We start from the raw sequence: 14097 nt of genomic DNA, 5'->3' as shown, positions 1-14097 counted from the left end.
TCACAAGCCCGCAAACTTGGTGTCACCCTTGACTCAACTCTCTCATTCACTCCACATATCCAATCCATCACCTAAACCTGCCAGACTCACCTTCACAACATCACCAAGATCCCTCTTTCCTCTCCATCTAAACCACTACCATATTAGTACAATCACTCATCCTATCCCGACTGGATTACTGCATCAGCCTCCTTTCTGACCTCCCAACCTCCTGCCTCTCCCCACTTCAGTCTATACTTTACTCTGCTGCCTGGGTTGTCTTTCTACAGAAATGCTCTGGGCATGTCACCCGCCTCCTCAAAAATCTCCAGGGGTTGCCTATCAACCTCCATATCAAGCAAAAACTCCTCACTATTGTCTTCAAAGCTCTCCATCACTTCGCCCCCTCCTATCTCACCTCCCTTCTCTCCTTCTACAGCCCAGCCTGCGCACTCTGCTCCTCTGGTGCTAACCTTCTTACTGTGCCTCGTTCTCACCTGTCCCGCCATCGACTCCTGGCCCACGTCCTACCTCTGGCCTGGACTGCCCTCCCTCCTCAAATCCGCCAAACAATCACACTTCCCACCTTAAAGGCCCTATTGAAGGCTCACCTCCTTCAAGAGGCCTTCCCAGACTAAGCCCCCCTTTACCTCAGTTCCCCCCTCCTCCCCATCACTCCGACTCACTCCCTTTGCTCTGCCCTCCCCCCTTACCCACAGCATTTATGTATATATGTACATATCTATAATTCTATTTATATCAATGCCTGTTCAATTGTTTTGATGTGCTTATATCTCTAATTCTATTTATATTGATGCTATTGATGCCTGTTTACTTATTTTGATGTCTGTCTCCCCCTTCTAGACTGTAAGCCCATTGTGGACAGGAATTTTCTCTCTTTATTGCTGAACTGTACTTTCCATGTGCTTAGTTCAGTGCTCTGCACACGGTAAGCACTCAATATATACGACTGAATGAATGAATGAATGAAGCACTTTCTGAGCTCTGTGGTTTTCTCAGTCTGTGAGTTCCTTCTATTGAAGGATAATTCCTCTGTACTGAACAATTTCCTCACTCCTTTCTCCATAGAGAAGCAGCGTGGCTCAGTGGAAAGAGCCCAGGCTTTGGAGTCAGAGGTCATGGATTCAAACCCCGGCTCTGCCAATTGTCAACTGTGTGACTTTGGGCAAGTCACTTCACTTCTCTGTGCCTCAGTTGCCTCATCTGTAAAATGGAGATTAAGACTTTGAGCCCCCCGTGGGACAACCTGATCACCTTGTAACCTCCCCAGTGCTTGGAACAGTGCTTTGCACATAGTAAGTGCTTAATAAATGCTATCATTACTATCATTTGGTGGGCCCCAAGTGGGAAAGGGATGGTGGGAAAGAGGCTGACCCTGAATTGATTATATAAGCATGGTGTTTATACTTGATAAACTCTTTAACTTCTGGAACTCATTTACACACAGCAGGTGGAAAAATATAGAATTCGTCCCCACAGTAAGTTGTGCAGGCAGAAAATATCACTTTCACATTAACAGAAACTCCTGACAATTGGCTTTACTGCGCTTTCCCCTCTCTCCCACTTACCTATTCAGTCTCTTCTCCTACCACACCCCAGTTCACACTATTCCTCCAAGTTCATCTTCTCACAGTCTCTCCCCACTCCAGTCCATACTTTACTCTGCTGCCTGGATTATTTTTCTACAAAAAACTTTTAGTCCACGTTTTCCCCATTCCTCAAGAACCTCCAGTGATTGCCCATCCACTACTACATTGAACAGAAACTCACCTTACCATCAGTTTTAAGGCAGTCAATCACTTTGCCCCCTCTTACCTCACCTCATGGCTCTCCTACTACAACCCAGCCAACACACTATGTTAGAAGAGCGTCTAACGCCAAACTTCTCAATGTACCTCTATCTCGCCTGCCTCACCGCCGACCCTTGGCCCACGTCCTGCCTCTGGCCTGAAACCCCCTCCCTCTTCGTACCCGAAATACAATTACTCCCCCCACTTCAGATCCTTATTGAAGGCACATCTCCTCAAGAAGCCTTCCCAGACTAAACCCTCATTTCCTCTTCTTCCTCTCCCTTGTGTGTCGCTCTGATTTACTCCCTTTATTCACCCCTCCCTCAGCCCAAAGAGCATGGCATAGTGGTTAGAACACAGGCCTGGGAGTTGGATGGTCAGTTCTAATCTCAGCTCTGAACTTATCTGCTGTACACTGAAATAATAGTAATAATAATAATGGCATTTATTAAGTGCTTACTGTGTGCAAAGCACTATTCTTAATGCTGGGGCAGTTACAAGGTGATCAGGTTGTCCCACGGGGGGCTCACAGTCCTAATCCCCATTTTAAAGATGAGGTAACTGAGGCACAGAGAAGTTAAGTGCCCAAAGTCACACAGCGGACAGTTGGTGGAGCCAGGATTTGAACCCATGACCTCTGACTCCAAAGCCCATGCTCTTTTGGTAAGACAGAATTAGGAAAGGAGGGGGAGTACAGGTTTAATTGGGAAGATGGAGAGTTCTGTTTTGGACATTTTTCATTTGAGGTGTCAGTGAGACATCCAGGTGCGGATGTCCTGAAGGCAGAAGTGATAGTAATGGTATTTATTGAGCACTCATGGTTGCAGTGCATATTACTCTATTTATTTATTTTACTTGTACATATCTATTCTATTTATTTTATTTTGTTAATATGTTTGGTTTTGTTCTCTGTCTCCCCCTTCTAGACTGTGAGCCCACTGTTGGGTAGGGACTGTCTCTATATGTTGCCAACTTGTACTTCCCAAGCGCTTAGTACAGTGCTCTGCACACAGTAAGCGCTCAATAAATACGATTGATTTATTGATTCTGATTAGCACTTGAAAGTATGAAAGATCCACGGAACAAGTTTTTTACACCCATGGGAGTTTATTCTCTAATGGGGGAGGCTGACACAGAAGTATTTACAAATCCAGTGATCTAAATAAATATCTAACTGCACATCTGCATATGCATATGTACATAAATGCAGTTGAAGATGGGTATAAATAAATATGTAGGTACTTAAGGTGACTGGTGTGTTAATGTAACTTGGGCTTTGGGGGAGTTAATCAGGGAAGGCTTGCTGGAAGAGGTGGGATTTTAAGAAGGCTTTCCCCATCCCCCCGCCTTACCTCCTTCCCCTCTCCACAGCACCTGTATATATGTATATATGTTTGTACATATTTATTACTCTATTTTATTTGTACATATTCTATTTATTTTATTTTGTTAATATGTTTTGTTTTGTTGTCTGTCTCCCCCTTCTAGACTGTGAGCCCACTGTTGGGTAGGGACCGTCTCTATATGTTGCCAACTTGTACTTCCCAAGCGCTTAGTACAGTGCTCTGCACACAGTAAGTGCTCAATAAATATGATTGAATGAATGAATGAAAGGCTTTGAACTTGAAGAGAGTTTTTATCTGTCATATCAGAAGGGGAGGGAGCAAGGCCGGTGGAACAGTAGTGGTCTAGTGGAAAGCACTGGCCTGGGAATCAGAGGACCTGGGTTCTAGTACTAGCTCCATCACTTGTCTACTGTGTGACCTTGGGCAAGTCACTTCATTTCTCTGTGTCTCAGTTCCCTCATCTGCAAAATGGGTTTTCAGTACCTGCCCTCCCTCCTACTCATACTGTGCTGTCCCAGGTGGGCCCTGATCACCTTGTATCTACCCCAGCACTTAGGACAGTGCTTGACACATAGTAAGCACTTAACCAATTCCACAGTTATGATTATTAATGGCATAAACTCAGGAGTGAGGTACTGTTCGAAGGTTAGTTGAAGAGGAATGAAGAGAGATTGCAGGGAAGAAGCAGAAGAGGAGAGAAGACATCCAGAATGGACTGTTGGCAGGAAGCCTTGAAGCTAAACATGCAGGAGTCTTTGCTTGATGTGGAGACATGGAAAGCTTACTTGTCCTTCCCAAGCGCTTAGTCCAGTGCTCTGCACACAGTAAGCACTCAATAAATACGAATGAATGAATGAAGCCAATGGAAGTTTTTGAAGAGTGGAAAGATGTGTGCTGAGTACACTTTGAGAAGATGAGCCATATATAGGATATAGGTCAATGTAATTGGCTTCTGTGTTAAGGAGACAGGTTAAACAATCCTTATAAACTTCAGTGAGTTCCCATATGACATCTCATAAAGTATGTTCTTAACCATAATATCATTAGGTGAGCTCAAGCTGACTCAGAGATGGGACCCAGAGGGTAGTTATCAATGTCTTAGTGACGACCTGGATCGATATGCTGAATGGGATGATGATAATAATAATAATTCTGGTATTTGTTAAGCACTTCCTATGTGCCGAGCCTTGTCCTAAGCGCCGGGGTAGTTACAAGATAATCAGGTCAGACACAGAGTCCTTGATCCAGATGGGGCTCATAGTCTAGGTTGGTGGAAGAACAGCTATTTCCCCATTTTACAGATGAAGAAACTGATCTTCTAGACTGTGAGCCCACTGTTGGGTAGGGACTGTCTCTATATGTTGCCAACTTGTAGTTCCCAAGTGCTTAGTACAGTGCTCTGCACACAGTAAGCACTCAATAAATACAATTGAATAAATGAATGAATGAATGTAAAGAGTTTAGTGATTTGCCCAAGGTCACCCAGCAAACAAGGGGCAGCCAAGTGAAGTGAGTTGCCAAGGGTCGGAGCAAGATTAGAACCCAGGGCCTCAGGCTCCTGCTCTATCCACTGGGCCTCACTGTTTCTGAATCAGTCCTTCTGAATGAATACATTCCTACCACAGATAAATTTATTCCAAGACTTGGATGGAGTTGTGCATCGTCTCACCCGTTGCACAGAGACCACCGTATTGGGCAAGACTCTTAGCCTGTGGAAGTCGGAATAAAATTTAAAGCGACCACAATGAATTAGATAAATTAGAAAACAAAGACCTCAGAGACAGGATGAAGTTCAGTAGGACTGGGAGTGAGAAGATTCTTCAGATCTGTCCTATATTTCAAGGACAGTTCTGTCCTTCCCCTGAGTCTGGAAAGGCCAGAGCCCATCCCCTCCCTCCATGGGGTCCTCAAATAAGGGAATTGTCTGCCCACAGAGCAATAGGTAGGCCATTCCTCTCCCTCTCTAGACTCTTCTCCCCCTCTAGACTGTAAGCTCGTTTTAGGCAGAGAATGTGTCTGTTAATTGTTGTATTGTCCTCTCTCAAGAGCTCAGTACAGTGCTCTGCACACAGTAAGTGCTCAATAAATACAATTGGCTGACTGACTGACAATGGGTGAGGGGGTGGAGTCTCCATCCTGGGAGAGCTTTAAGGAAACTGACCTGAATAGCCATCATTCACATGTCTGGAGTCAAGGGGAAGGGGCCAGATAATAATAATAATAATAATAATGGCATATATTAAGCGCTTACTATGTGCAAAGCACTGTTCTAAGCGCTGGGGAGGTTACAAGGTGATCGAGTTGTCCCACGTGGGGCTCACAGTCTTCATCCCCATTTTTACAGCTGAGGGAGCTGAGGCTCAGAGAAGTGAAGTGACTTGCCCGAGGTCACACAGCAGACTTGTGGTGGAGCCGGGATTCGAACCCATGACCTCTGACTCCAAAGCCCGGGCTCTTTCCACTGAGATGACCTTTTATCCCTCCCCATCTTAGGGGAGCCACAGAGGAAGCCCTTGTCAGTCATAGTGGAGAGGAGTAGGAAAATCAGAGAAGCAGGAAGGGCAGTGGAAGGGGAAAGGGAGGGTGGGGGTCTGACATTGCTCTTAAATGATTTTGAAACTCCAGAAACACAAATAAGCTTGCTGGCCCCAGAGTCTCCTCAGGGACTCGGAGAAGCTCTAGTCTCCTGCCTCCTTAGCAATGCTTCCAACTCCAAGGTGGTCCTGGAAAAGAAGGCGAGAGTCAGGGCGCAAGCCCAAATGTCAGACCCTATTCACTAAACTCAAGTACCTGCTCAGCATGGATGTTTGAATGTTCAACAGTATGCCTGTATGTGTGCATTTATGTGAGTAAGTGTCTGTCTACATAATCATGATAATTATGTTATTCATTAAATGCTTCCTAGTTGCCAAGCAGCATGGCTCAGTGGAAAGAGCACAGGCTTGGGACTCAGAGGTCATGGGTTCTAATCCCGGCTCCACCACCTCAGCTGTGTGACTTCAGGCAAGTCACTTCACTTCTCTGTGCCTCAGTTATCTGTAAAATGGGGATGAAGACTGTGAGCCCCACGTGGGACAACCTGATCACCTTGTATCCCCCCCAGAGCTTAGAACAGTGCTTGGCACATAGTAAGCACTTAACAAATGCCATTATTATCATTACTAAGTGCTGAGGGGAAGCAGCATGGTGTAGTGGATAGAGCACGGGTCTGAGAATCAGGAGGTCGTGGGTTCCAATTTTGGCTCTGCCACTTGTCTGCTGTGTGACCTTGGCCAAGTCACTTCTCTTCTCTGGGCTTCAGTTTCCTCTTCTGTAAAATGGGGATTGAGACTGTGAGCCCCATGTGGGACAGGGACTATGTCCAACCCAATTTGCTTGTATCCACCCCAGCACTTAGTACAGTGCCCGGCACACAGTAAGTGCTTACCAGAATTATTATTAATATTACAAAATAATCAGAATAGACACAGTCCCTGTCCCACACAGGACTCACAGTCTAAGAAGTAGGGATAGCAGGTACCTTACCCCCATTTTACAAGGGGACGGGGCCAGCAGAGCCCCATTTTACAGATGAGGGAACAAAGGCACTTGCCAAAGAGGCATACCGACTTACTAGAGATCGTACAGCAGACCGGTAGCAGAACTAGGATCATAAGTGACGTCTCCTGTCTCTCAGTCCCTTGTTCTTTCCACTAGGCAATGTGCTCTCCCTTGACTGTGTGTGTGTGTGTTTGTGTGTGAGAGTGTGGGTGTGGAAGTATACACGAGCATATTTGTCTGCAAACCAGTGGGTTGGTACAAGTGTGAATGAGTGTGTGCATGTGGGTGTTTATGTGAACCTGTGTGTACATGTGAGTGTGTTTGTGCATGTGAAAGCACGTGTGTGTAGATATCTGGTGCGGGGGGGGGGGCGGTCGGTGTATATGTGTGGTATTAGTTCATGTGTTCATTTCCCTTCATGTATTCCTGGGTAGAATTATTTCTGTGCATTTCTATGTCCCACCTGATTAATTTAGAGGCACCTCTCAGATGAGTTTAAGGTCCCAGCACAGATGTCAAGTTTAATTATTAACTGACTCTGCGAGGTAAGGAAACCATCAGTGCTGGTGTGGGGCAGACATGTCCTGGGCAGTTACAAAGGAATTCCCTCCCATAATAAAAGAGAGAAGAAAGCAAACCGAAGAGCCCTGTAGAGAAGCAGCATAGTCTAGTGGAAAGAACATGGGACTCACAGTTAGGATTCTCCTGCGTTCTCATCCCGGCTCTGCCCCTTGCCCTGCCGTGTGACCTTGGACAAATCACCTAACTTCTTCCTCAGTTACCTCACTTGTAAAATGAAGATAAAACACCTTTTCTCCCTCCCTCGTCTACTAAGAGCCTCTTGTGGGATAGAGTCTGTTTCCGAGCCAATTATCCTGTATCTAGCCAGTGCTTAGCACTGAGAAATGCTGAACAAATGCCACAATTATTATTAGCTTCAAGACTAAGGAAAGGCCACCGGAGGTAACATGGAGTTATTGCTCCACTGAGAGAAGGGTTCACTGCGCTCTCCGGCTATCTCTCTGTCAGAGAGGGGAGTTGGAAGGGTGTGGGGACATAAAACCCCATCCCTCTTGCTGTTGGGAGGATTCTCAGTGTCCTCAGCCATTAGTATATTAGCTGTGCCTGACTCCTAGACTAACGAGTGAGCATAGCGTGACTGACTGCCTCAGCTAAAGGTGTACGGTGCCAGGAAAGCCGTCTGAGCCTTTGAATGTGTCTTTGTTGTCTTTGAGGTTGGGAGCTGCCAAAGATCTGTGGTTTGGCTGGAGCAGGGCGGTGGAAGCACTTTTTCTTTCACTAGATCAATGTAGTAGGCTAGCCAGCACTGAGTTCTTATTAAGTCCCCACACGCAGCGTTACCGGCCCTTTGAAGGATTGCGATCTCATCTCAGTGACTTGGAGATAGAGGATATCCTCCTGCTGCTTGACTGAGGTTTCTTTTTTTTTTCTCCTCTTGCTGCCTCTTGCTTTCTGTCTGGGTTTCCCTCCTGGGATCTGTGAAAAATAATTAATAATTATGGCAGTAATTATGGTATTTGTTAAGCTCTTACTACCCACTGGGAGCTGCAAATAACAATTAATAATTATGGTAATAATTGTGGTACTCTATAAGAGCTTACTATGTGCCAAGCACTGTTCTAAGTGCTGGGGTAAATACAAATTAATCAGGTTGGACATAATCCCTGTCCCACAGGGGGCTCACAGTCTTAATCATCATTTTACAGAGAAGTGAAGTGACTTGCCCAAGGTCACACAACAGACATATGGCAGAGTTGGGATTAGAACCCGGGTCCTCCTGACTCCCGGGCCCAAACTCTATCCACTAAGCCTAGCTACTTCTCCTAATCTTCAGCCTGCTGGTCTGAGGTTCTCAAACTCAATCTATCAATCAAGCCATCGATGATATTATTTATTGAGCACTCACATGTGCGGAGCGCTGTACTAAGTGCTTGGGAGAATGCAATAGAGAGCTGGTCAATCAAGCAGTCAACTGTTTTTACTGAATGCTTACGAGTAGCGTGGCTTAGTGGAAAGACCATGGGCTTGGGAGTCAGAGGTCACTAATTCTAATCCCAGCCCCACCACTTGTCAGCTGTGTGACTTTGAGCAAGTCACTTAACTTCTCTGGGCCTCGGTTACCTCATCTGTAAAATGGGGATGAAGACTGTGATTATGTTGTATCTACCCCAGTGCTTAGAATGGTGCTTGGCACATAATAACACTTAACAAATACCATTATTATTATTATTATTACTGTGTGCAGAGCACTGTACTAAGCGATTGGGTAGAGTTGGTCATCATCAATCAGTGGTATTAATGTTTATTGTGCGCACAGTGCTTACTAAGTACTTGGGAAAATACAATAGACTTCATCATCAATCAATTGTATCACCATATCAATCATATCAATTGTATCAATCATATCACCTGTATATATGTATATATGTTTGTACATATTTATTACTCTATTTTACTTGTACATATCTATTCTATTTATTTTATTTTGTTAGTATGTTTGGTTGTGTTCTCTGTCTCCCCCTTTTAGACTGTGAGCCCACTATTGGGTAGGGACTGTCTCTATATGTTGCCAAATTGTACTTCCCAAGCGCTTAGTACAGTGCTCTGCACACAGTAAGCGCTCAATAAATACGATTGATGATAATGATGATGAATCAATTAATCAATGATATTTATTGAATGCTTACTGTGTGCAGAGAATTGGACTAAGTGCTTGGGAGCATACAATACAACAGAACTGGTAGATATAATCCCTGCCTATAAAGAACCTACTGTCTACAGGTAGGCCTGATCCCTGTCCTCAAGGGGCCGACAATAACAATAATTATAGTTATGGTACTTGTTAAGTGCTTACTATGTGCCAGGCACTGTTCTAAGCACTGGGGGAGGTCCAGATAATCAGGTTGGACACAGTCCCTTGTCCTACACGGGGCTCACAGTCTTAATCCCCATTTTACAGGTGAGGAAACTGAGGCCCAGAGAAGTGAAGTGACTTGCCCAAAGTCATACAGCAGACACTGGCGGAGCGGGATTAGAACCCACATCCTTCTGGCTCCCAGGCCTGTGCTCTATCCTCTAAGCCCTGCTGCTTCTCATTAAGTGGAGGGAGCTAGACATTAAAAGAGATTACAGCTAAGAGAATTACAGAGATCTGAATGAGGTCTCAAAGTCTGAGCAAGGTAGTTTGGGATGCCCCAGTCCCTACCTGCTCCTAACATTCATTCATTCATTCAATCGTATTTATTGAGCGCTTACTGTGTGCAGAGCACTGTACTAAGCGTTTAGGAAGTACAAGTTGGCAACATATAGAGACGGTCCCTACCCAACAGTGGGCTCACAGTCTAGAAGTGACACGATAATGCGAGGTCACTCAAAGAATCCACAAACCGCCTTGCTCTTCCTAGCTAGTGTAGGTGGCAGGGGAGAAAATAACAATAATAATAACTGTGGTATTTGTTAAGGACTTACAATGTTCCAGCAGTCCACTAAGCCCTGAGGTAGATAGAAGATCATCAGGTCTCACATGACTTGCAGAAAGGAGAACAGGTATTGAATCCCCATTTTGCAGATGAGGGAACTGAAGCACAGAGAGGTTAAGTGCCTTACCTGAGGCCACCCAGCAGGTACGTGGAAGAGTCGAGATTAGAACCCTGGTCCTCTGGTTCCCGGACCCATGCTTTTTCTGCTAGGCCACTCAGATCCACTTGGGCCGAGAAACATGACTCTGAAGATGGACGTGGGTAGACCAAGAGTTCTGATGATGCTGACGGGCCAGTCAAGTACCCAGTAAGGTGGTGGGGAGAGACTTGCCCTCTACCTTTTGATTATTAAAGGGAGAGTCAGGTGGGGCTTATTGAATTCATTCATTTATTCAGTCGTATTTATTGAGTACTTACTGTGTGCAGAGCACTGGACTAAGCACTTGGAAAGTACAATTCGGCAACAAAGACAATCCCTGCCCACACCAGGCTTATAAGGGGGGAGACGGACATCAAACCAAGTAAACAGGCATCAATAGCATCAATATAAATAAATAGAATTGTAGATATCTACATATTCATTCAATCATATTTATGGAGCGCTTACTTGTGCAGAGCACTGTACTAAGCGCTTGGGAAGTACAAGTTGGCAACATATAGGGATGGTCCCTACCCAACATTGGGCTCACAGTCTAGAAGGGGGAGACAGAGAACAAAACAAAACATATTAACAAAATATAATGAATAGAATAAATTTGTACAAATAAAATAGAGTAATAAATATGTACAAACATATATATATATATATATATATAATATATACAGGTGCTGTGGGGAGGGAAAGGAGGTAAGGTAGAGGGGATGGTGAGGGGGAAGAGGGGGAGAGGAAGGAGGGGGCTCAGTCTGAGAAGGCCTCCTGGAGTAGGTGAGCTCTCAGTAGGGCCTTGAAGGGAGGAAAAGAGCTAGCTTGGAGGATGTGCGGATGGAGGGCATTCCAGGCCAGGGGGATGACGTGGGCCGGGGGTCGACGGCAGGACAGGCAAGAACGAGGCCCGGTGAGGAGATTAGCGGCAGAGGAGCAGAGGGTGCAGGCTGGGCTGGAGAAGGAGAGAAGGGAGGTGAGGTAGGAGAGGGCGAGGTGATGAACAGCCTACATATCAAAATAAGTAAACAAGTATCATTATAAATAAATAGAATTATAGATATATGCACATATACATAAGTGTTGTGGGGTGGGGAAGGTGGGAAGAGCAAAGGGAGTGAGTTGACGCGGAAGGGAGGGGGAGTTGAGGAAAAGGGGGGGCTTAGTCTGAGAAGCCTCTTGGAGGAGGTGAAACTTCAGTAGGGTTGGGAAACGGGGAAGAGTGATTGTTTGGCAGATTTGAGGAGGGAGGGTGGTCACTCATTCATTCAATCATATTTATTGAGCGCTTACTGTGTGCAGAGCACTGTACTAAGTGCTTGGGAAGTACAAGATGACAACATATAGAGACAGACCCTACCCAACAGTGGGCTCACAGTCCAGGCCAGAGGTAGGAAGGTGGCCAGGGTTCGACGGTGGGACAGACGAGATTGAGGCACAGTGAGAAGGTTAGCACCAGAGGAGCAGATTGTGTGGGCTGGGGTGTAGAAGGACAGAAGGAAGGTGAGGTAAGAAGGGACAAGGTGAAGGAGAGCTTTGAAGCTAAGGGTGAGGAGTTTTTGTTTGATACGGAGGTGAATAGGCAACCAATGGAGATTTTTGAGGAGAGAGGTGACATGCCCTGAACATTTCTGTAGAAAGATAATCTGGCAGCGGAGTGAAGTATGGACTGAAGTGGAGAGAGGTGGGAGGTTGGGAGGTCAGAAAAGAGTCTGATGAGGTAACTGAAGCACAGAGAAGTTAAGCAGCTTGCCTCAGCTACCCTATCTGTAAAATGGGGGTTAAAGTTGTGAGCCTCACGTGGGACATGGACTGCGTCCAACCTGGCTAGCTTGTATCTACCCCAGCACTTAGCACAGTGCCCGGCACATAGTAAGTCCTTAACAGATACCCTAAATAAACAAACAAACAAAGGAGGAGGAGCCAAGAGAAGGAATTGGGCAGAAAGCTAGATGCCAGAACCCATTGGTCCTAGAAACAGTCTGCTTTATTGGTTTATTATTTCCTGCATCAGTCTCCTCTGGGATAGATAGAGCTAATCAGTTTGGGCACAGTCCACGTCCCATGTGGGACTCACAGTCTTAATCCCCATTTTACGGATGAGGTAACAGAGGCATAGAAAAGGGAAGTGATTTGCCCAAGGTCACACAGCAGACAAGTGGAGGACCTGGGATTCCAGGCCCGTGATCTGTCCACTAGGCCTCACTGCTCACCATCTGAAAGGGTTTCTTGAGTCCCATCTGGGACATAGGAAATCATTGCTGTGACTGCCTCAGAATAACCCGGGATAGGGAGGCAAGGTGACACTGACTCCATCAGTCAGTCAGTCAATCATATTTATTGAGCACTTACCATGTGCAGAGCACTGTACTAAGCGCTTGGAGATACAATATAACAACATAATAGACACATTCCCTACCCCCAGTGAGCTTACGGTCTAGAGGGTATTGAATAGGTATCGAATCCCCATTTTGCAGATGAGGAAACTGAGGCCCAGAGAAGTCACCCAGCAGGCTAACAGAGGGGCCACCCTTGGACATGGAAAATCACTGCTGCGACTGCCTCAGAATAGCCCAGGGATTGGGATGGAAGGTGACACTGACTCCACTAGAGGGGTGGCCCTTCTCATTGCCCACCTGGCCCTTGGTGGGAAATCAGCAGTAGCTCCTGCTCTGGAGAGAGGTATCTCTTGATGCAACAGTGCTCTGCACATAGTAAGCGCTCAATAAATACGATTGATGATGATGATGCAACAGAAAGTGGCCACATTCCCTTCCAATGGATCTCCAGCTTTTTCCAGCCCTCATATAGTATTTGTCACTTACGAATGCCAGGCACTGTCCTAAACACTCCAAAGTTTTTATTTTGGAATCTTAATTTTCCCTCTCAGGACTTCTCTCCTTCCCACCCCAAGTCCCAGGACCTCCCCAAATCATCCTTTCCCCATTTTGTGAACACAAAAGATCTTAACGTGACGTGGGAGATGCCAGCAATAGACGAACCTGCCTCGTGGGCAATTGGGAGAGCAGAGACTTTGTGAAGATTGGGATTGAGGGAGAAGCTCGGAAACGGAGGGGGCCAAACCATTAGCTCTGCGAAGATCTACCCACGTGCAAACTACGTAGAAGTGAGTGTTGGTCTCAGCCATATCATCTCTTCAGACACACTCCCTGGTATTGTTAGGTCCTCCGAGGTCAGCAAAGTCATCTTCAAAAACAAAGGACAACTATCCTGTGCATAGACACACAAACACACTCCCTATTTCAGCATTGAAAATGTTGGAGTGTGTAGGCGTGTGTGTGTGCATGTTCATTCGTTTAGTCATTCATTCAATCATTTATTGAGCGCTTGCTGTGTGCAAAGCACTGTACTAAGTGCTTGGGAGACAATATAACAATGAACAGACACATTCCCTGTCCACAATGAGCTCAATGTTTCGAGGGGAAGATAAACATTAACATACAGATATATACAGAAGTGTTGTCTGGGTGAATGAAGGGAGCAAGTCAGGGCAATACAGAAGGGAGTGGGAGAAGAGGAGAGAAGGGCTTAGGGAAGGCTTTTTGAAGGAGATGTGCCTTCAAGATGTGCCACTTGCCTGCATATGTGTGCGCGTGTGTGTGTGTGTGTGTGTGTGTGTGTGTGTGTGTGTGGTTTTGTTGTCTGTCTCCCCCTTCTAGACTGTGAGCCCGTAGCTGGGTAGGGACCGTCTCTATATGTTGCCAACTTGTACTTCCCAAGTGCTTAGTACAGTGCTCTGCACACAGTAAGCGCTCAAT

This window comes from Tachyglossus aculeatus, chromosome 1 (assembly GCF_015852505.1).
Source record: "Tachyglossus aculeatus isolate mTacAcu1 chromosome 1, mTacAcu1.pri, whole genome shotgun sequence".
Taxonomy (NCBI): Eukaryota; Metazoa; Chordata; class Mammalia; order Monotremata; family Tachyglossidae; genus Tachyglossus; species Tachyglossus aculeatus.
Note: the sequence above shows the minus strand (reverse complement) of the source record.